The following is a 24,466-nucleotide window of genomic DNA, read 5'->3' as shown; positions in this document are numbered from 1 at the left end:
AAACAACAACCTATTTCTCCACATCGACCTCTAAGAGGAACAAAATAAAATTATACATACAGAGGAAAAACTAACTACAGAATATAAAGCATAAGCTCAAATACAGAGTCCCAATTATAACACTTCGCTTGTAAAATAAACTCCAGACGCTTACCGAGGTGCCTCTCGACCTGCATCTGTAAACAACAATATATATATATATATATATGGTATGAGAACCGGAGGTTCTCAGCAAGGTAACGGTGCCCACATAAATAAGATATAAGGTCCTGGGAAAACCAAAGGCCATCCTAGAACTCCGACACTCAGATTATAAAACTTAAAGAATTAAAACAGAAAGCGTAAACAAGGGTGGTTCTCTAAGGCTCATAAACTTAACCAAAACTTTAACCTAACCCTCCATCATCTAGCTTCCTCCAAAACCTCTAACTCCGGTGGAACCACACAGACAAGCAAACAGACAATGATAAACACAATCAGAATACAAGTAATGTAGGTAGCACGTATAACAATTAAGCAGATTAAAGTCACACAGGCATTCCCAATTAGAGCACAAGCAAGCAATTCAAACATATGCACATGATGCATGCTTGTCTTACGGCTGATGAGTCTCATTTGTCGGTTATAAAGCCAAACCCGACATGTCCGATAGCTAACCTTGGACAGAACACCAAACACAGAGCAAGTGGGACAACACCGCAACCCTTGCATCTTACCCGCGTACCCGGAGCAGGGGACAACCTCACCACTGCCTCTTACCCAGGCGGTGTTACAGTTCTCGACCCGGAGCAAGCGGCGATAGAACAGAACCCTTGCATCTTACCCGAAGCCTTGAACTCTCCCGGAGCAAGTGGATAACACCACGGCATCTTACCCGACTTATTGACTCTTACCCGGAGCAAGTGGATAACCCCACTGCATCTTACCCGGAGTCACAAATAGAAATAAATTTTCAGTATCATTACAATTCATTCTCATTCATCCATTCATTCTCAATTCATACCCAGAGCAAGTGGATAACACCCCTGCGTCTTATCCGGAGGCATATTACAATCAAATTCAAGTTCATTTTTATTATTGTTCTAATTCATTCATAATCATTCAATCATCAATTCATTTTTCATACATTCTCAGTATCTCTATAGTTCTTCAATATATATCCGGAGCGAGTGGTCATTGCCACCGCCTCTTATCCAGTCACATCTATCTTATTGTTATTCAATTTATTATTCCTTCATTTATAAATCATCAGTATCATCATATTCATCAATCACTCCTTATCTCACATCACCAACCCTTCCTTAAATTAGTTAAAACTTCACAAAACTCCACCAAATTTTTCCTCCATTTACTTCACCAGCTTACCTTCATTCTAAGGCTAAAAACTCGCTAACGGACTCTAAACAAGTGTAAAAAGGAGTTTGGGAAGCTAAAGAATTGGCTTAGACTTGAAAAATACAACTTTTCAAAACAGTAAGTTTTTGCGTACGCACGGATACAAATATTCGCCAAGTCACGTACGCAGCCATATCCCGCGTACGCGATTATCCAAAATAGAAATAAATACTCGCGTCGCGTGCATGCCTTGCATATGCGAGCCCTGTTTCCTTCAAAAGCAGTAGAAAACCAAATTTTTATACCGAACTTCGAACGCGCATAACTTTCTCGTTTTAAAATATTTTTCATCCGTTCTTCAAATAGCATAAACTTTATGGATCCAATTTTCATTTGAAATAAGTTGGACACAATTTGGAAATCTGGAAGCCGAGTTATGGCTCGACGAAGTTGGTCAAAAATCCACTTTTACCAAAAACACCAAAACCTTTAACCTTTCCAAATTCTCAATTTAAACCATGATTTTTACACCCAACCCAATTCTAATATACTCAATACAATTCCCTACCATGACCATAACATGTACAAACTCAATATTTCCATTTTCCACTTCAAATTCCTCTACAAATCAAACTAAAATTCCAATATTAATGAAACCAACACAATCCATTACTACTCAAGATCACACACTCATCTACTTACATGATCATCATTTTAACCATATTAATACTTAAACTCATTCAACATAATTTCATCATAATACATTATCATTATCAAACACCAATATCATCAATCATATCAACTTAAACACATATTGCACTAATTAAAACCACTAAATTTGCACCAATATGCAATCCAAATTTACTTCCGTCAATCATTCAACAATTCACATTCATTATCCTCATCAATCATCATCTAAATCATCAATCATCAATCTTTTTATTAGGATTACTAACTTATAATATATATACATGCTTCAACCTATCTTATGGTCATCTAGCCTATATTTTCACGAGACATTATATATTATTTATGAGAAACCGAAACCATACCTTGGTCGATTCCTCCCTAAGCTCAAAACCACCAAAATTCAAGGTCCAAAGACTCTAATTAACACCCAATGATTCTACCCACCAAAGGTTTGTTCCAAGAGCTCCAATTTGATAAATTCAACTCTAATTCAACATAAATTCAACTAATTCACACAATTCAATGATTTGGCACAAGGGCACACAAAATTGGGCAAATCACAAAGGTATAAAAAAAATTTTTACCTTACCCATTAATGATTGGGGAAAAATACAACAATCATCTCATGTTAGATTGCACCTAAATCACCAAAATCATCAAAATCTCTCAACACCCATATCCAAAATGTGAAAATAGAACTGAATGAAGAACTGGGCATGAATTAGAGAAATACATACCACTTTGTTTAGATATAATTGAAGAGGACTCTGAGACAAACGCGTGACCACAAACAGCTCGTCAATCGGAACTCCAGATTGAAAGTTATGGGCAATTTAAGTTGGAAGTGAATAGCGAAAAAGGGTTTTTGTTCATCCCTTTCTTCACTTCATGTTACTCCCTTTCTCTTGCTCTTAGAGGAAGAAATGGGTGCTGAATGATTAAGGGGGTGTGGGTCATTAAATGGTTAGGCTTTGATGACCGAAATTCACTTCCCATATAAAATGAATCCGTTCTTTGGCAAGCGCACCAAATATCGTCAAGTAATAACCCACTATGAGTGGGATCGAATCCCACAGAGATTAACAGATTAAAGAAAATAATAGTTAATTGATTATCCTAGTTAGACTATCATAATTGGAGTGATAATCAAACAAGAAAATGTAAATTGCATGATAGTAAAGGAAAGCAATAAAGTGCAAGAAAGTAAATGGCAAGGAAAGTAAAGTACAAGAAAGTAAAGTGTTGGAATTGTAAAGTGCAGAAAATGTTAATAACCATAAAGTAAATAAAAGAAAGAAAGATAAAATAAACATTGGGATCAAGAGATATTGCATCCTCCGGATTAATTGACTTCATCTCATCTTCAATCATGCAACTCATTGACCTCATGGCAATCATGATTGATTGAGCCACAATTCCTTGGTGACTCAATCTCTCAAATCTTGATCAATAGCCAATTTCTTGGTCTAATTGCTCATGAGAAGAGATGAAGAATGGTCCCTGATTATACCACACATCATCATAGATCCAAGTAGAGGGAGGATTATATGTCACCATATCCAAACACCAAAACCCAGATACTACTCAAGTGTGAGAAAGGATTTCTAACATGGTTTCATGTTTCCTTTTCCAAGGTTCCCATGAAACCCATTTTTGCATTCAACCTCTTTCCCAAGATGATTGAACACTAGCATTAAAATGAAATTCCTTCTAGCAAATCAAAGAGAAGATGAAGAAAAGAAGAAGAATAAAAACAATCAATCCCTCAAATAGCAATAGAGCTCTCTTTCCCAATGGAAAGAGTTAGTAATTCATAACTAAAAGATATTTATAAAAGTAAGAAAGAAAAGAAAGGAAGCTGATGGTGAACAGAGAGGGCCCGAAGGCTCTCCCAATCCAACATGACTAATTCTATGAAACAAAGGCCTTTATGTAGGCTCTCTTAAATTACAAACTTAAATGAAATTAAAAGCAAATTACAATGAAATGAAAATAAACTATTCTATATGCTTCTTGTGGCCTTGATTGATTGATAAGTGTAACTTGAATGAGAGTTGGAGTGGGCTTGGTTGAAGGTTGGGATCTTCAGGGAGAAGTTGGCATGGGGTTTCAAGTGCCACTCCCAATAGAAATTTTCATTTGGAGTATGACCCACTTTGCAATGCTGAATAGATGGAGTTAGTTGAGCCTCAAATTGAATGTCCACTATAACGTATTATATATTGCTGAAAAGCCCTGGATGTTATCTTTCCAACGCCTCTAAAATCAACTCATTTAAATCTCTGTAGCTCAAGTTATGCCCATTTGAAGGTGGATAGGTCAATCTGTCAAGTAGCCCGGCGTGCCACGCCTATATATTTTGAAAATGGCGTGCCACGCCGACTCTCTGGCGTGCCACGCCTTCAATGATGCTCAAAATCTTTCTCTCTGGCCATTAGAACTGGTGTGCCACGCCCAGAACCTGGCGTGCCACGCCCATTATGAAAATAGAGCTGGCGTGCCACGCCTTCGATATCAAGTGGCACGCCCAGGTTTTGCAATACTGAATTAATGGCCTTTTTCACCTCTAGTTTTAATGTCCACCCTAGAGTGTTATATATCATTGGAAAACTCTTGATGTCAGCTTTCCAACTCCACCAAAATCAGATTTGGACCTCTACAACTCAAGTTATGTCTCTTTGAAGATGAAGAGGTCAGGCTGGTAACTCTGCAATGATGTGTTTTTCTCCTTGTATTTTCAGGGTCAATATCTTCCTCAATTCCAGTGTACATTATAAAATATTATATATGGTTGGAAAGACCGGGATGTCTACTTCATAATGGCACTAGAATCACTGCATTTGGAGTTTTGTAGCTCAAGATATCTTCATTTGAATGAGAGGAGGTCAGGCTGGCATATGCCCCGGCATGCCACGCCCACTTCTTGGCGTGCCACGCCCATAGTGTGGCTCAAAATTACTCCTCTGGAACTTAAGTCTAGTGTGCCACGCCCAAGACACCAAGTGGCACGCCCTCTTTGAGACTTGGCTTCACAAACTTGGCGTGCCACGCCCATAGCACTAAGTGGCACACCCATGTAAAATTTTTCAACCTTCTTTGCTGGAATGTTGGCTTGGTGTGCCACACCCAGAGCTCCAAGTAGCACGCCCATTGATGAGAATTGGCTTCAAAATCTTGGCGTTCCACGCCCAGAGCTTCAAGTGGCATGCCCAGCTTCATACACCCAGCTTTATTTGTTGTTTTCTTCCTTTTTTGTTGCTCTTTTCACCTGAAATTCAACACAACCCATTTCAAAGCAATATACCATAATATTTATCATTTGGCTCATGAAATTGCATTGAATCAATGAGATTATTCTCTTTTTATGGTCCATTTAGATAAGAAAAAGGGGTAGATTATGCAAGTTAATGAGCGGATATTTTATACGCTTTTTGGGGTTAATTTCATGTAGTTTTTAGTATGTTTTAGTTAGTTTTTAGTATATTTTCATTAGTTTTTAGGCAAAATTCATATTTCTGGATATTACTATGAGTTTGTGTGTTTTTCTATAATTTCAGGTATTTTCTGGCTGAAATTGAGGGAGCTGAGCAAAAATCTTATTCAAGCTGAAAAATGACTGCTCATGCTGTTGGATTCTGACCTCTCTGCACTCGGAATGGATTTTCTGGAGCTACAGAAGTCCAATTGGTGCGCTTCCAATTGATTTGGAAAGTAGACATCTAGGGCTTTCCAGAAATATATAATAGTTCATACTTTCCTCAAGGATAGATGACGTAAACTGGCGTTCAACTCCAGTTCCATGTTGCAGTCTAGCGTTAAACGCTAGAAACAAGTTACAAGTTGGAGTTAAACGCCCAAAACAGGTTACAACCTGGCGTTTAACTCTAGAAATAGCCTAGGCACATGTAAAGCTTAAGTCTCAGCCCCATCACACACCAAGTGGGCCCCAGAATTGGATTTCTGCACTATCTATCTTAGTTTACTCATTTTCTATAAACCTAGGTTACTAGTTTAGTATTTAAACAACTTTTAGAGATTTATTTTGTACCTCATGACATTTTAGATCTGAACTTTGTACTCTTTGATGGCATGAGTCTCTAAACTCCATTATTGGGGGTGACGAGCTCTGCTGTGTCTCGATGAATTAATACAATTACTTCTGTTTTCCATTCAAACACGCTTGTTTCTATCTAAGATATTTATTCGCACTTTAATATGATGAATGTGATGACCCGTGACACTCATCACCATTCTCAACCGATGAACGCGTGCCTGACAACCACCTCTGTTCTACATTAGATTGAATAAGTATCTCTTGGGTTCCTTAATCAGAATCTTCGTGGTATAAGCTAGAATCCATTGGCAGCATTCTTGAGAATCCGAAAAGTCTAAACCTTGTCTGTGGTATTCTGAGTAGGATTCAAGGATTGAATGACTGTGACGAGCTTCAAACTCACAAAGGTTGGGCGTAGTGATAGACGCAAAAGGACCAACGGATCCTATTCCAGCATGAGTGAGAACCGACAGATGATTAGCCGGGCGGTGACAGCGCACCTGGACCATTTTCACTAAGAGGACGGATGGTAGCCATTGACAACGGTGAGCCACCAACATACAGCTTCCCATAGGAGGAACATTGCGTGCGTGAGGAAAAAGACAGAGGGAAAGCAGAGATTTGGACGACAAGGCATCTCCAAAACTCCAACATATTCTCCATTACTGCAGAACAAGTATTTATTTCATGCTCTTTTATTTCTCGCAATTCAAACTAATAAATATAATTGATATCCTGACTAAGAGTTACAGATAACCATAGATTGCTTCAAGCCAACAATCTCCGTGGGATTCGACCCTTACTCACGTAAGGTATTACTTGGACGACCCAATGCACTTGCTGGTTAGTTGTACGAGTTGTGAAAAGTGTGATTCACAATTCGTGCACCAAGTTTTTGGCGCCGTTGCCGGGGATCGTTTGAGTTTGAACAACTGACAGTTCATCTTGTTGCTTAGATTAGGAAACTTTTGTTTTTTGGGTCAGAGTCTTTTATTATTGTTCTTGTTAAAATTTTAGAATCCTTATTTCCTTTTTCTTAATTATTTTCAAAAATTTTTAAAAAAACTAATAACTTCATGATTTAGTATTCTGTCTGAGTTTAGTTTCATGTTTTAAGTTTGGTGTCAACTGCATGTTTTTATTTTTCTTTAAATTTTCGAATTGCATGTTCTTTGTTCTTCCTTAATCTTCAAGTTGTTCTTGTTTATTTTCCTTGTTTGATCTTTGGTTTTTCTTGTTCTCTGTTGTTTCTTGTTTTTCTTGTGCTTTTTCAAAATATCAGTATTCAAAAAAAATATATAATAATAAAATAAAATATTTTTATACATTAAACACCTTGTTAAAACACTTTAAATTTATAGCTCAATTGGCTAGAGCGTGGTGCTTATGTTCTTGGTAATTGGCTATCCTCTTTTTTAAAAAAGCTTTTTCGAAAATAATTTTTCTTTGAATAAATCTTGTGCCAAACTTTAAGTTTGGTGTTTTCTTGTTGATTTTTCTTTAGTTTTCAAAAATTTTATTTCGGTTTTCTAAAAATTTTAAGTTTGGTGTTTTATCTTCATGTTCTTGTTGTTCTTGTGAGTCTTCAAAGTGTTCTTGAGTCTTCCTTTTGTTTTGATCTTGAAATTTTTAAGTTTGGTGTTCCTTGGTGTTTCCCTCCAAAATTTTCGAAAATAAGGAACATTAGATCTAAAAATTTTAAGTTGTGTGTCTTTTGTGTGTTTTTCTCTTTCATCATAAAATTCAAAAATCAAAAAAATTTCTTTTCTCTCTATTTTAAAGTGAATTTTCGAAAATTACTTTTAAAATTCAGATTTCTATTTCAAAATTTAAAATCTTTTTCAAAAATCATATCCAAAGTTTTTCAAATCTTCTTAATTAAGTAATTATTTTAGTCTTAAATTTTTTGTTCTTAATTTTCGAATTCTATATTTAATTTCAAACTATTTTATTCTTTTTCTTTTATTATTTATTTATTCGTTCCCTTTTTACAAAAAAATATATAAAAAATTAAAAATATATTCTATTTGCTATTCATATCAAGTCCCTTTTCTCCATCATAGATCTAAGTGGAATTGAACAGTCCAGAAGGACTCTCAGGTCATATGCCAACCCCACTACTGCTTCATATGGGAGTAGTATCTGTATACCCTCCATTGGAGTCAGTAGCTTTGAGTTGAATCCTCAGCTCATTATCATGGTGCAGCAAAGTTGCCAGTATTCCGGTCTTCCTCAGGAAGAACCTACAGAGTTTCTAGCATAGTTTTTACAGATTGCTGACACAGTACATGATAAGGAAGTAGATCAAGATGTTTACAGATTATTACTGTTTCCATTTGTTGTAAAAGACCAAGCTAAGAGGTGGTTAAATAACCGACCTAAGGCTAGCATAAGGACATGGAAACAGCTGTCAGAAAAATTCCTAAATCAATGCTTCCCTCCAAAATGGATGACACAGCTAAGGCTGGACATCCAAGGCTTTAAACAAGGAGATAATGAATCTCTTTATGATGCTTGGGAGAGATACAGAGAGATGCTAAGAAAATGCCCCTCTGAAATGTTTTCAGAATGGGTGCAGTTAGACATCTTCTATTATGGGCTTACAGAGAAAGCTCAAATTTCTCTAGATCACTCAGCTGGTGGATCTATACACATGAGAAAGACAATTGAAGAGGCTCAAGAGCTTATTGATACAGTTGCCAGAAATCAGCATCTGTACCTAAATAGTGAATCTTCCATGAAAGAAGAGGCTAAAACAGTAACTGCTGAACTCAGTCCTGCAGAACAAATTACTGAATTCAATCAGCAATTAGACTTTCTAACAAAATAGCTGGCCGAATTCAAGGAGATACTACAAGACACAAGAATGGCTAATATAAATATGGAGGTACAGTTGAAGCAAACAGAACAACAGTTATCAAAAAAAATAACAGAAGAGTGCCAAGCAGTTCAATTAAGCAGTGGGAAAACATTAAATACCTCACTTCAAGGCAGCAGGAAGCCAAGAAAAGAACAAACTGCTATCCAAAATTCCTCTGAGGATAGTAAGAGCCCAGAGAGGAATAACTCTGGCATTCAAACGCCAGAAACAGGCAAGGATTTGGCGTCAAACGCCCAATGGAAGCTCAGTACTGGCGTTCAAATGCCAGGAACAAGTAAGGAGTTGGCGTCCAACGCCACTCCAGCTTCTAACCGTGGCATTTAAATGCCAGTGAGGGATCAGACACATACAAATGCTGATAACAAATCCTCTAAAAAAGCTTCTCCAACCACCTCTGTAGGAAATAAACCTGCAGCAACTAAGGTTGAGGAATATAAAGCCAAGATACCTTATCCTCAAAAACTCCGCCAAGAGGAGCAGGATAAGCAATTTGCTCGCTTTGCAGATTATCTCAGGACTCTTGAAATAAAGATTCCATTTGCAGAGGCACTTGAGCAAATACCTTCTTATGCCAAGTTCATGAAGGAGATCTTGAGTCATAAGAAGGATTGGAGAGAAGCTGAAAGAGTTCTCCTCACTGAAAAATGCAGTGCAGTCATTCTGAAAAGCTTTCCAGAAAAGCTTAAATATCCCGAGAGCTTTCTGATACCATGCATATTAGAGGGTAATTACACCAAGACAGCTTTATGTGATCTTGGGGCAAGCATCAACTTAATACCTGCATCCACTATCAGAAAGCTTGGTTTAACTGAAGAAGTTAAACCAACCCAGATGTGTCTCCAACTTGCTGATGGCTCCATTAAATACCCATCAGGCGTGATTAAGGACATGATTGTCAGGGTTGGGCCATTCGCCTTTCCCACTGACTTTGTAGTGCTGGAAATGGAGGAGCACAAGAGTGCTACTCTCATTCTAGGAAGACCTTTCCTAGCAACTGGACGAACTCTCATTGATGTCCAAAAAGGGGAAGTAACCCTGAGAGTCAATGAGGATGAGTTTAAGTTGAATGCTGTCAAGGCCATGCAGCATCCAGACACACCAAAAGACTGCATGAAAGTTGATCTCATTGACTCTTTGGTAGAAGAGGTCAACATGGCTGAGAGTCTCGAATCAGAGCTGGAAAACCTCTTTAAAGATGTTCAGCCTGATTTGGAGGGTTCAGAGGAACTGAAAGAGCCTCTGAGATTTCCTCAGGAAGAGGAGAAACCTCCTAAACCCGAGCTCAAGCCATTATTACCATCCCTGAAATATGCATTTCTGGGAGAAGGTGACACTTTTCCAGTGATCATAAGCTCTGCTTTAAACCCACTGGAAGAGGAAGCACTAATTCAAGTGCTAAGGACACACAAGACAACTCTTGGGTGGTCCATAAGTGACCTTAAGGGCATAAGCCCAGCTAGATGCATGCACAAAATCCTATTGGAGGATGATGCTAAGCCAGTGGTTCAACCACAGAGGCGGCTAAATCCAGCCATGAAGGAAGTGGTGCAGAAAGAGGTCACCAAATTACTGGAGGCTGAGATTATTTACCCTATTTCTGATAGCCCCTGGGTGAGCCCTGTTCAAGTTGTTCCCAAGAAGGGAGGCATGACAGTGGTTCATAATGAAAAAAATGAACTGGTTCCTACAAGAACAGTTACAGGGTGGCGCATATGTATTGACTACAGAAGGCTCAACACAGCCACCAGAAAGGATCATTTTCCTTTACCATTTATAGACCAGATGCTAGAGAGACTAGCAGGTCATGAATATTACTACTTTTTGGATGGCTATTCAGGTTACAACCAAATTATAGTAGATCCTTAGGACCAAGAGAAAACAGCATTCACATGTCCTTCTGGAGTATTTGCTTACAAGAGAATGCCTTTTAGTCTGTGTAATGCACCTGCAACCTTTCAGAGGTGCATGCTCTCTATCTTCTCTGATATGGTAGAGAAATTTCTAGAAGTCTTCATGGATGACTTTTCAGTATTTGGAGACTCATTCAGCTCCTGCCTTGACCATTTAGTACTTGTTCTGAAAAGATGCCAAGAGACCAACCTAGTTTTACACTGGGAAAAATGTCACTTTATGGTGACTGAAGGAATTGTCCTTGGACATAAAATTTCAAACAAGGGGATAGAGGTGGATCAAGCTAAAGTGGAAGTAATTGAAAAATTACCACCACCTGCTAATGTTAAGGCAATCAGAAGCTTTCTGGGGCATGCAGGATTCTACAGGAGGTTTATAAAGGATTTTTCAAAAATTGCAAAACTCCTGAGCAATCTGCTAGCTGCTGACACGCCATTTGTGTTTGACACAGAGTGTCTGCAAGCGTTTGAGACTCTAAAAGCTAAGCTGGTCATAGTACCAGTTATTTCTGCACCAGACTAGACTTTACCATTTGAATTAATGTGTGATGCCAGTAACCATGCCATTGGTGCAGTACTGGGGTAGAGGCATGACAAGCTTCTGCATGTCATTTATTATGCTAGCCGTGTTTTAAATGATGCCCAGAAAAATTACACAACCACAGAAAAAGAATTACTTGCATTGGTTTATGCCATTGACAAGTTTAGATCATACTTAGTAGGATCAAAAGTGATTGTGTACACTGACCATGCTTCTCTTAAATATCTACTCACAAAGCAGGATTCAAAACCCAGGCTCATAAGATGGGTGTTGCTTCTGCAAGAGTTTGATATAGAAATAAGAGACAGAAAAGGGACAGAGAACCAAGTGGCTGATCATCTGTCCCGGATACAACCAGTAGAAGGGGAGTCTCCCCCCTCTATTGAGATTTCTGAGACCTTTTCGGATGAGCATTTGTTTGCCATTCAGGAAACACCATGGTTTGTAGATATTACAAACTATAAAGCTGCAAGGTTCATACCCAAGGAGTACAGTAGGCAACAAAAGAAAAAATTAATCACTGATGCAAAGTACTACTTGTGGGATGAACCCTATCTTTTTAAGAGATGTGTAGACGGAATAATCCGTAGAGAAGAAGCACAGAGGATCTTATGGCATTGCCATGGATCACAATATGGAGGCCATTTTAGAGGTGAGCGAACAGCCACCAAGGTCCTCCAATGTGGCTTCTACTGACCTACACTCTATAAGGATTCCCGAGAGTTTGTACGTAGCTGTGACAGTTGCCAAAGAGCTGGTAATCTGCCTCATGGTTGCCTCAACAGGGAATCTTGGAGATTGAGTTGTTTGATGTATGGGGAATTGACTTCATGGGACTTTTCCCACCATCATACTCAAACACTTATATTCTGGTGGCAGTCGACTATGTATCAAAATGGGTAGAGGCCGTTGCCACACCCACCAATGATACTAAAACAGTGCTGAAGTTCCTCCAGAAACATATCTTCAGCAGGTTTGGTGTCCCTAGAGTACTAATCAGTGATGGGGACACTCACTTCTGCAACAAACAGCTTTACTCTGCCATGGTCCGGTATGAGATTCGCCACAAGGTGGTGACTCCATATCGTCCACAGACAAATGGGCAAGCTGAAGTTTCTAACAGAGAACTAAAAAAAATCCTGGAACGGACTGTAAGTACCCGTAGAAAGGATTGGGCAAGAAGCTTGGATGATGCTCTGTGGGCTTATAGAACAGCATTCAAGACTCCTATAGGGACCTCTCCATACCAACTTGTGTATGGTAAGGCCTGTCATCTACCCGTGGAACTGGAACATAAGGCCTACTGGGAAACTAGATTCCTAAACTTTGATGCCAAATTAGCTGGAGAAAAAAGATTGCTCCAGCTGAATGAGCTAGAGGAATTCAAACTCACTGCTTTCGAAAATGCCAAGCTTTATAAAGAGAAATCAAAAAGGTTGCATGACAGAAAGCTGTCATCTAGAGTCTTTGAACCAGGACAAAAGGTTCTGTTGTTTAACTCTAGGCTCAGGCTATTCCCCGGGAAACTGAAATCCCGGTGGAGGGGACCATATGTGATTACAAGTGTATCACCATATGGTTATGTGGAGCTTCAAGACATTGATTCTGATAAGAAGTTCATTGTTAATGGACAGAGAATCAAGCACTATCTTGAAGGCAATGTTGAGCAAGAGTCTCAAGGTAGAGGCTAGATTAAAAGCTCAGCAAAAGTCCAGCTAAAGACAATAAAGAAGCGCTTGCTGGGAGGCAACCCAGCCATTAGCAAAACTTTTCTGTTATTTTATTTTATTTTATTCCTCATTTTATTTATATGAGCTTAATATTAACAAGGTAAATAATCAATTGCATAAGTTTACAGGGTTACAGAAGAATTCAGAGCACAAAACAGGAAAAAGGAGCTTACTGGCAAGAAAACGCCAGTAAGAAACACAACTGGGCGTTAAACGCCCAAAAGAAGCATCTACTGGGCGTTTAACGCCAGTAAAGATAGCCATCTGGGCGTTAAACACCAGAAAGAAGCAACTTCTGGGCGTTTAACGCCAGATTTACAACATCCTGGGCATTCAGAAAAACGCCCAGTGACAAATGGGTTTCTGGCGTTTAACGCCAGTTAGAAGCAACAGCTGGGCGTTAAACGCCCAAACTAAGCAGCAAATGGGCATTAAACGCCCAAAACATGAAGCAGTTGGGCGTTTAATGCCAGGATTGTGGGAGTAGGGAATTTCGTTTTCAATTCAAATTTTTTCCAATTTTTATGTTTCAATTCATGATTTCTTTCACAAACATGTTACAAATCCTAATTTTTCAAATCCTTTTTCAAAAGATATCAAATGTATCTTAATTCATAAACCCTTTTTCTTAATCCCATTCAAATTATTTTCAAATCCTTTTTAAAATAAATCTATCTCTTTTCCTTCTCAAATCTTTTCAACTCATCAATATCTTTTTCAAATCTTCACATCATCTTTTTCAAAATTCAAATTTATCTTTTTCAAATATCTTTCATATCTTTTCAATTCTAAATCACATCTTTTACTATCATACTTATCTTTTCCAAATCACTTTTTCTATCATATCTTTTTCAAATAATTTTTGAAACCCACCCCCCCTTCCCTTTAAATATTGGTTCGGCCTCTCCCCCTCTCCTCCACAAGTTGCGCTTGGCTCTCCCTCTTTCCCTCTCCTTTGCTTTCTTTTGCTTGAGGACAAGCAAACCTCTAAGTTTGGTGTGATTATCCGTGATCACTAAACCAATACCCACTAAGATCATGGCTCCTAAGGGAAAACAAACCGACTCAAGAGGCAAGAAAGAGAATATTCCAAAACCATTTTGGAATCAAGGAAAGTTCATAACCAAAGAACATTCAGACCATTTTTACAAAATAATGAGTCTAAGGTCAGTGATCCCGAAAGTTAAATTCGATCTGAAAGAAGATGAATATCCAGAGATCCAAGAGCAAATTCGAAATAGGAGCTGGGAAGTCCTAGCTAATCCTGAAACAAAGGTGGGAAGACATATGGTTCAGGAATTCTATGCTAACCTATGGCAGACGAACAGGCAGAGGATAGCTGGAACCACATTCTATGACTATAGAACTTTGGTCAGAGAGAAGGTTGTTCACACCCACCCTGATAAAATAAGGGAGATCTTCAAGCTGCCTCAACTGCAAGATGACACAGACTCCTTTAATAGGAGAATAATGAGATCAAACCTAGGCTTGGATAAAATCCTAGAGGACATATGCCTCCTTGGAGCCAAGTGGACAACCAACACAAAGGGTGCCACGAACCAACTCAAGAGAGGAGATCTCAAACCAGTCGCCAGAGGCTGGTTGGACTTCATTGGGCGCTCTATTCTGCCCACTAGCAACCGCTCTGAAGTCATCATCAGAAGAGCAGTGATGATTCACTGCATTATGCTGGAAAAAGAAGTGGAAGTTCATCAGCTGATTGCTTGTGAGCTTTACAAAATTGCAAACAATAACTCCAAGGATGCCAAATTGGCCTATCCAAGCTTAGTTTCTCTGCTATGTAAAGATGCTAGGATAAAGATGGGAGTAGATAAGTATATCTCAGTTGAGCAACCAATCACCAAAAAGTCTATGAAAGGACAACAAGTGCAGGACGACCCCATCAAGAGAAAAGCAGAGGAGTTCCTCCCGGAAATCCCTCAAATTGAATACTGGGAGCGCCTAGAAGCATCTGTCACCAAGTTGCAAGAAGTTGTGGATCAACTGAAGGAAGAACAGCAAAATCAAAATAGCATGCTCTGCAAATTGCTTAGAGAACAAGAAGAGCAAGGGCGTGAACTAAAGGAATTAAAGTGTCAGAAACTATCTCTTGAAGGGCCAAGCACTCCACAGACTAAAGAGGCATCCACCTCCCAAATTCAAGGTTGTTGAGTTCTAATCTTAGCCTTAACTCTGTGATAATTGTTCTTATTTGAGTTTTACCTTAGAAGTTATATATGAGTAGTAGTAATTAGTATCTATATTCTGATTTCATCTCTAATTAAGCTATAATTTATTTTTCTCATCATCATTAAACATGAATAAATAGCAGATTTTCTTTAGAATAAGGAGACAATATTTTTCGAGTTTTTAATAAGAAAAATTCTAATTATTTACATGTGGTGGCAATGCTTTTTATCTTCTGAATGAATGCTTGAACAGTGCATATGTCTTTTGAATTTGATGTTTATGAATGTTAAATATGTTGGATCTTGAAAGAATGATGAAAAAGGAGAAATGTTATCTGATAATCTGAAAAATCATAAAAATGATTCTTGAAGCAAGAAAAAGCAGTGAATACAAAAGCTTGCATTCAAAAAAAATGGCAAAAATAAAAGAAAAAGAAAAAGAAAAAGCAAGCAGAAAAAGCCAATAGCCCTTAAAACCAAAAGGCAAGGGTAATAAAAAGGATCCAAGGCTTTGAGCATCAGTGGATAGGAGGGCCTAAAGGAATCAGATCCTGGCCTAAGCGGCTAAACCAAGCTGTCCCTAACCATGTGCTTGTGGCGTGAAGGTGTCAAGTGAAAACTTGAGACTGAGCGGTTAAAGTCGAGGTCCAAAGCAAAAAGAAGAGTGTGCTTAAGAACCCTGGACACCTCTAATTGGGGACTTTAGCAAAGCTGAGTCACAATCTGAAAAGGTTCACCCAATTATGTGTCTGTGGCATTTATGTATCCGGTGGTAATATTGGAAAACAAAGTGCTTAGGGCCACGGCCAAGACTCATAAAGTAGCTGTGTTCAAGAATCAACATACTGAACTAGGAAAATCAATAATGCTATCTGAATTCTAAGTTCCTATAGATGTCAATCATTCTGAGCTTCAATGGATAAAGTGAGATGCCAAAACTGTTCGGAAGCAAAAAGCTACTAGTCCCGCTCATCTAATTAGAATCTGAGCTTCACTCAAAAACTCTGAGATATTATTGCTTCTTGACTTATTTGTATTCTATTTTATTTATCTAGTTGCTTGGGGACAAGCAACAGTTTAAGTTTGGTGTTGTGATGAGCGGATATTTTATACCCTTTTTGGGGTTAATTTCATGTAGTTTTTAGTATGTTTTAGTTAGTTTTTAGTATATTTTCATTAGTTTTTAGGCAAAATTCATATTTTGGGACATTAGTATGAGTTTGTGTGTTTTTCTGTAATTTCAGGTATTTTCTGGCTGAAATTAAGGGAGCTGAGCAAAAATCTGATTCAGGCTAAAAAAGGACTACTGATGCTGTTGGATTCTGACCTCTCTGCACTCAGAATGGATTTTCTGGAGCTACAGAAGTCCAATTGGTGCGCTCCCAATTGCGTTGGAAAGTAGACATCCAGAGCTTTCCAGAAATATATAATAGTCTATACTTTTCTCAAGGATAGACGACGTAAACTGGTGTTCAATTCCAGTTCCATGTTGCAGTCTGGCGTTAAATGCCAGAAACAAGTTACAAGTTGGAGTTAAACCCCCAAAACAGGTTACAACCTGGCGTTTAACTCCAGAAATAGCCTAGGCACGTGTAAAGCTTAAGTCTCATCCCCATCACACACCAAGTGGACCCCAGAAGTGGATTTCTGCACTATCTATCTTAGTTTACTTATTTTCTGTAAACCTAGGTTACTAATTTAGTATTTAAACAACTTTTAGAGATTTATTTTGTACCTCATGACATTTTAGATCTGAACTTTGTACTCTTTGACGGCATGAGTCTCTAAACTCCATTGTTGGGGGTGAGGAGCTCTGCTGTGTCTCGATGAATTAATACAATTACTTCTGTTTTCCATTCAAACACGCTTGTTTCTATCTAAGATATTTATTCGCACTTCAATATGATGAATGTGATGACCCGTGACACTCATCACCATTCTCAACCGATGAACGCGTGCCTGACAACCACCTCTGTTCTACATTAGATTGAATAAGTATCTCTTGGGTTCCTTAATCAGAATCTTTGTGGTATAAGCTAGAATCCATTGGCAGCATTCTTGAGAATCTGGAAAGTCTAAACCTTGTCTGTGGTATTCTGAGTAGGATTCAAGGATTGAATGACTGTGACGAGCTTCAAACTCACAAAGGTTGGGCGTAGTGATAGACGCAAAAGGACCAACGGATCCTATTCCAGCATGAGTGAGAACCGACAGATGATTAGCCAGGCGGTGACAGCGCACCTGGACCATTTTCACTAAGAGGACGGATGGTAGCCATTGACAACGGTGATCCACCAACATACAGCTTGCCATAGGAGGAACATTGCATGCGTGAGGAAAAAGACAGAGGGAAAGCAGAGATTCGGACGACAAGGCATCTCCAAAACTCCAACATATTCTCCATTACTGCAGAACAAGTATTTATTTCATGCTCTTTTATTTCTTGCAATTCAAACTGATAAATGTAATTGATATCCTGACTAAGAGTTACAAGATAACCATAGATTGCTTCAAGCCAACAATCTCCGTGGGATTCGACCCTTACTCATGTAAGGTATTACTTGGACGACCCAGTGCACTTGCTGGTTAGTTGTACGAGTTGTGAAAAGTGTGATTCACAATTCGTGCACCACAAGTCATCACAACACCAAACTTAAGCTTTGCTTGTCATCAAGCAAATAAAGAATCATGCAATAAAGTTTGACAAACCAAGGTGAGAAGAGTAGCAATTTTTATGTTCATGGTTGGCTAGTTTCTTATGCATGCTACAATCACAAAAGAGATTCAAATGATTGATGCTTCTATCTAGCTCATTTTATAAAATCTTTTTCTTTATGTTCCTTCCTTGAAGCAAGCTTTTAATTCTTTTCTTATCTTAGATTCTTGGGTGCTTTGCACCATGTGTTGAAAGCTACGACTCTAAATGCTTTGTTTTCAAGTATTACCACTTGATACATAAGCACCACAAGCATTTAATTAGAGGACTCTTTAAGCTCATTTGTTTCTTTTCTTTACTCTCTATCATTGATGCTCAGAGCCTTGAGCTTTGAGGGAGTGCTTTTGCACTTGAGCCTAGCCTTGACTCTAAGTGTTTTGTTTTCAAGCTTTTTACTTGATACATAAACACCACAAGTACTTAACAAATGAATTGTCATTGGTACTCAGAGCCTTCAGCTTTCTCATTCTCTTCCCTTTTCTTTTTCTTGCCTTAATTGCATTTGCTTCTTCAAGGTTTTCATGATTTCAAAAATTTCATAAAATGTCCTAGATGAAAACTTCAATTGAATAAATTCAAATGCAATTGAGCAACAATAGTCATGATAGCTTTCCAATACTTATAAGCTCATGCTAACTTCTTCTTTAATTACCTTGTTTGTTTATGATCATGAAACTAAATTACTTTTGAACTCACAAAACTCAAGATGGTAGTCATAATGTCATAGCACATGTTACAATTCAACAATCAAGCTATGCTTATTCACAACACACATGCATACAGAGAAAATAGAAGACAATCATACAATTTAAAGTGTTGAAAATAAGTAGGGGGAAAAAGGAACGTTACCACCTTGTAGTTCATCTTCATTATTGTTGTCCTTTCCTCCTATTCTTCCCCTTCCCACATCAAACTTAGAATGATTGCTTGTTGATGAGAGGAACTTTGGCGTAGTCTAGAAATTTGCGGATAAATCCTTGTTGCAAGTATAGCTTCTAAACCTTCAAAAGTCCTTTCATACAAACGTGTTGGGTGTCACAAGTAACAAACCCCTTTAGAAATTGTTAACCGAGTATTCAAACCTCGGGTCGTCTTCTCAAGGAACTGCGAGGAAGTATGTTCTTATTATTGGCTATAAAGGTTGTAATCGGGGTTTAGAAGATGAGAAGCAAGTAATTTAAGTAACAAATAAAGTAAATGGCAATTAAAATAAATAAATACTGTAAAGCAGACTTTTGGCAAGGTAAGGGAAGTTGGAGGTCCAACGTAGTTATCTCTCCCAACTATAATGAAAGTTGAATCTAAACTCCACTTGGTCAACCTTTACTAAGGCAAAGGGAAGTCAAGGGACTAATTAATCTGGCCTTTGAATCCTATTTATTTCCTAAGAAAAGGTTGGGATTATTTAAGTTCAGCTTAATTAGCAAGATAACGATTATCAATTATGTTGAGTTTAATAACTGTTGAGTTACTGAATTCTTAACCAGAACTAAAAGGGGAAAAAGTAAAATTGCTGGAATAATAAAAATGTCCTTAGATGGGGAGCAATGGTAACTTAAATCAAAGGGAACAATCATAAACTGAAAATACCTCAATTATCATTAATTCAAATAACAGTCTGTAACATGGAAGAATTCTTAGATTCAATTATAAAGGTAAATAGCCAACTCAGATATTGAAATAAATAAATAAAATGAAAGGGAAGTTTAAAACAAAGAAATATAAAACCTGGATTGAGAGTCACTCTTAAAATAAGAAGAAATCCTAAATCCTAAGAGAGAGAGAGGAGAAGATCTCCCTCTCAACTAAATCTAAATCATTAAAAAGTAAAATATGCGAGCTCCCTCTGAATGGATGCATTCCCACACTTTATAACCTCTGGTCTATGCTGTCTGTACTTGGATCTGGGCCAAAAAGGGCTTCAGAAATCGCTATGAGCGTTTTCTGCAATTTCTGGTGCGTGGCCTCTGTCACGCGTCCGCGTGGGTAACGCGGTCGCGTCATTTGGAGCTTTTCCTTGCCACGCGGTCGCATCAGTCATGCGACCGCGTCATGTGCGTTCTGCTTAAGGCGCGCGGTCGCGTCAGTCATGCGGCCGCGTCGCTGCTGATTCGTGCTTGGCACGCGATCGCGTCATCCATGCGATCGCGTGAATACCAGTTTCCTTCAAAGCTCCATTTTGCCTTCTCCTTCCATTTTTGTATGTTTCCTTTTTCATCTTTTAAGTCATTCTGCCTTAGAAAATCTGAAACTACTCAACACACTAATCACGGCATCGAATGGAAATAAAGGTAATTAAAATAATTAATTTTTAAAGCTTAGGAAACATGTTTTTCACAATATGACATAATAAGGGAAGGAAAGTAAAACCATGCAGTTAATATGAATAAGTAGGTGGAGGATTGAATAAATCACTCAAATTAAGCACAAAAGAACTCATGAAATATGGGTTTATCAACCTCCCCACACTTAAATACTAGCATGTCCTCATGCTAAATCCAAGGTAAATAATTAGGGTTAAAGTGATGGAATGTCATGCAATGCAACCTAATTTAAATGCAACTACCTAAATGAATGATGCATCATGCAACTCTAATTTATTTACTCATATATAAAGCTTACATGTAGTCAAGTTAATTCACATTCTCAAGGAGTCATGTATATATATAGCCAACCCTTAAATAATAAAGCATTTTAGCAAATGAGATGGGAAAGAAAACATTGTACAAACTTGCAAAACAATTAGTAAATTTAAGCATAGATATATGTTGATGAGTTATTGAACCCTCACTGGATTTTGTGTTTACTCTCTAGTCACTCAGTGTTTATTGGGTTTATTCACTCTATTTTTCTTTTTATTCTTAATTTCTATAGCTTTGTTTTTCATCTAACCAATCAACAATTATAGAATATAGTCATACCAAAAAGTCATGAGGTCTTTAATTGAGGTTGTAATGGGGTCAAGGTAAAGGTAAGGATTTATGTATAGGGTCAAGTGAGCTAATAAGTGAATCCTTAATTAGACTAAGATCTCACCTAACATACATATTTAGTAAAATAAAATCTTTTTACCTATTTTCCCATATTATCCCACTTATTGTTACATGCTCATGTTTCACTTTTTATTTTTATCCCATGTGCATTATTTTTATTTTGCATTGAGGAATTTCTTTTATATCCCCTTTTATTTAGATGCTGAAAAATAAAAATTTTTTTTAATGCACATAGTAATTGAATCACTTAGATTTTCTCATGAGCATGCTTCCCAATTTTTATTTTATTCCTTTTAACTTCTCTACCTTTTGTTTCTATCATCCATGTTCCCAAAAGGTTTCCCACATTTAACTCTATTCATGATTTTCTATCTTAAGCTAACCAAGGATTCACTTGGAATTTTCTTTTGTTTTTCTGCTTAAGGCTAGTAATTTGGCTAAATAGAATAAAGGGGTTTTAAAAGGCTCAAGGGGGCTAACAAGGGTGATGTAAAAGGTAGGCTAATTTGGGGTAAGTGAGCTAAAATCAAATGATGGCCTCAATCATTCTCTTGGTATGTATTTATTCTATATTCTATAATTGGACATATAGATTAAAGCAAAGGAAAGAACATCAGAATAAAAAGAAATGAAACACACATAAATGAAATTATGGTTTGAATGCAACCATACAATTTAAGCTCAAGACTCACAGGCTGTGTGTTCTCTAACTCAAGCATCATATATCATTTATATATTGTATGCAGGTTTAGTTAAAAATTCCCATTATTCTCATAAAAAAATTATTTAGGGTAGCTTTTAAAGTTTTAATGTTCCTCCTTGATGAAATGTTGTCAGCTTAACTACATCATGTAATGCTATATATAAAGTTTGTGGATTTAAATCTGTTATGTTCAATTTCCTAGCTTACTTCCTTTTTATATTTTTCAATTTAAACTATACTATCTTATGCTAAAAAGGGGTAAACTATACTAATTAATCCACTAATAAATCAGAATTGTAAACTAAACTAAATAACTAAAATAAACTAAATGGCTAAAATGTGAACTAAAGATGCAAAATGCAGAAAATAGAGTAAAAATACATAAAAGCAATGTATAAGTACTCAGAAAATAACAGTAAAAGAAAAAGAAAAAAATACAGAAAAATATCCAAAATAAAAGAAAAAGTATGTAGTAGTTCACCAAAATAAACGCCAGAGATGGCGACCTCCCCACACTTAAAAGGAAGCATCGTCCCTGATGCTCAATCAAGCCTGGTGTGAAGGAGTGTCATCACTGGGAGGGATGGTAGCTGGAGTCTCAGTGGTGGTAGGCTGGGAGTCTGGCTGCTGTGGAGGAGGTGCTGACTGGATCAGGATCTCAAGATCCGCAGCCTCAATCTGATGTGGGACCGCTGCCTGTGGTGCGGCTGGAGCTGCCTCTCCCTGGGGATGGGTCTCTGCCTCGGGCGCATCCGCCTCCTCCTCAGATGCCTCGGACGGTGTGTCGGGCTCGGAGGAGATGTCACCGGATCGTATCATCAGCTTTAGGTGCTCATAGCATCACTTGTTGCGACACTCTATCTGGTCAAGTCGTCGGAACAAGCGGTGCACCAGATGATAGACGGGCTCTGTGGCAGGTGGAGGTGCAGTGGTGGTAGCAGGGGTAGGTGGTGCAGCAGTGGAGGAAGAGGGTCCAGCAGACGGTAGGGCTGACTCATCAGTAGCAGTGAATGGTAGTGGTCTGTGGCCCAAGGCTAAGAAGTTCCGGCTGTGCAAAATGATCTTCCTACAATCCGCCGCTGGTGGTCTCTCATCGGCAGCCTCCCATGGCACGTCAGCTCGACGGCCAAGCTGTGTAACTAGATATGGAAAGGGGAGGGTGCCTCGGACGTGGACCCTGGCCATATAGTGCCAAATAAAATGTGGCAGATAAAGGTCCTTACCCTCCAGCACACACCAAAGAAGGGTGATCATAGTAGCCGGGATCTCCATCTCGTGAGTACTCGGCATCACATAATTACTCAAGATCTGATGCCATAACCGAGCCTCATCGTTTAAGTATGCTCTCTTGATCCCTCTAGGCATGGTAGTGTCCTGACCCATCTCCCAAGGAACAGTCGGGTCGAGAGCTATCCGTGCCTTCACGGCATCCCAATCAAACTACATCTGACGCATGTCCTCCTCAGCCTTTGAATAACCATCAGGCTGATCGGACTTGGCTGGGAGCTGGAGAATGTCCTCTAAGGCTTCCTCAGTGACCAGAATTTGTTTTCCTCTCAGGTTCACTGCATCTAGGGTAGTGAGATAGTAGTTGCAGTAGAATTCCCGTACCCAAGATGAATTGACCTCTGTCAGTGTTCTTTCCAGACTGAACCAGCCCCTTTGCTTGATTTGCTCAGTGGTGTACTGCTGGAGTGCTTCTGGAATCTTTAGAGTTCGTTCCAGGTATAGATTTCTGGAGTTTGCAAAAGTCGGGTACTTCAGCTCACAGTACCGGTTTGCAAATTTTATAGGATCATTCGCAGGGAGCAACTGGTTAGCTTTTTCCTGCTGTGTGAAGTTCTTCTCCCACCATGAAGAATCGTGCATTAGAGCAATGATGGACTGGAAGGAATCTCCTCTCTTGCGCTTGCCAGTAGCCTTGCCTTTTCCTTTCCTCTGTGAGGCAGACATCCTGAAAAACAGAAAATCAGGATATGGATAAAAATAGGAAAGCAATTAGGCAATTAAACAAAGGAAACTCAAAGCGTCAAGGGAGAATTAGAATAATGAAAATGAGTAAATGAAATGGGATTGAATTTATGTTAAATGGAAAAATAATCAATATGCCATGGTTAGAAAGTTAGAGGAAAGTGAAAATAAACAGAAAAGAGATCAAAAGGGTTAGTATGGTTAGAATTTGAAAAAGAAATTAGTAAATTAAAATTAGTGAGTTAGTAAAGTGCGGGTTAAAGTAAGTGGCATAGAAAATTCCATATAACAAGGATTCACATGTAAGAATAGAAGTACTCATAATCTAACAAGGAAAACAGGGTGATGCTGATTCGAATAGAAATAAAGAAAGCAAAAATTGGAATCAGTGAATCACAAATGCAGTTTATGAACCAGGAAATCAAAGAGGATAAGAATGTCTGCCATAGCATTCATGAAATGGTTTGGGTAAATGATGAGCGGATAATTTATACGCTTTTTGGCATTGTTTTTAGTATGTTTTTAGTAGGATCTAGTTACTTTTAGGGATATTTTCATTAGTTTTTATGTTAAATTCACATTTCTGGACTTTACTATGAGTTTGTGTGTTTTTCTGTGATTTCAGGTATTTTCTGGCTGAAATTGAGGGACTTGAGCAAAAATCAGATTCAGAGGTTGAAGAAGGACTGCTGATGCTGTTGGATTCTGACCTCCCTGCACTCAAAATGGATTTTCTGGAGCTACAGAACTCAA

The sequence above is a fragment of the Arachis hypogaea genome, chromosome 19 (assembly GCF_003086295.3).
Source record: "Arachis hypogaea cultivar Tifrunner chromosome 19, arahy.Tifrunner.gnm2.J5K5, whole genome shotgun sequence".
NCBI lineage: Eukaryota > Viridiplantae > Streptophyta > Magnoliopsida > Fabales > Fabaceae > Arachis > Arachis hypogaea.
The sequence above is the reverse complement of the archived record's forward strand: the minus strand, read 5'-3'. Positions refer to the sequence as shown.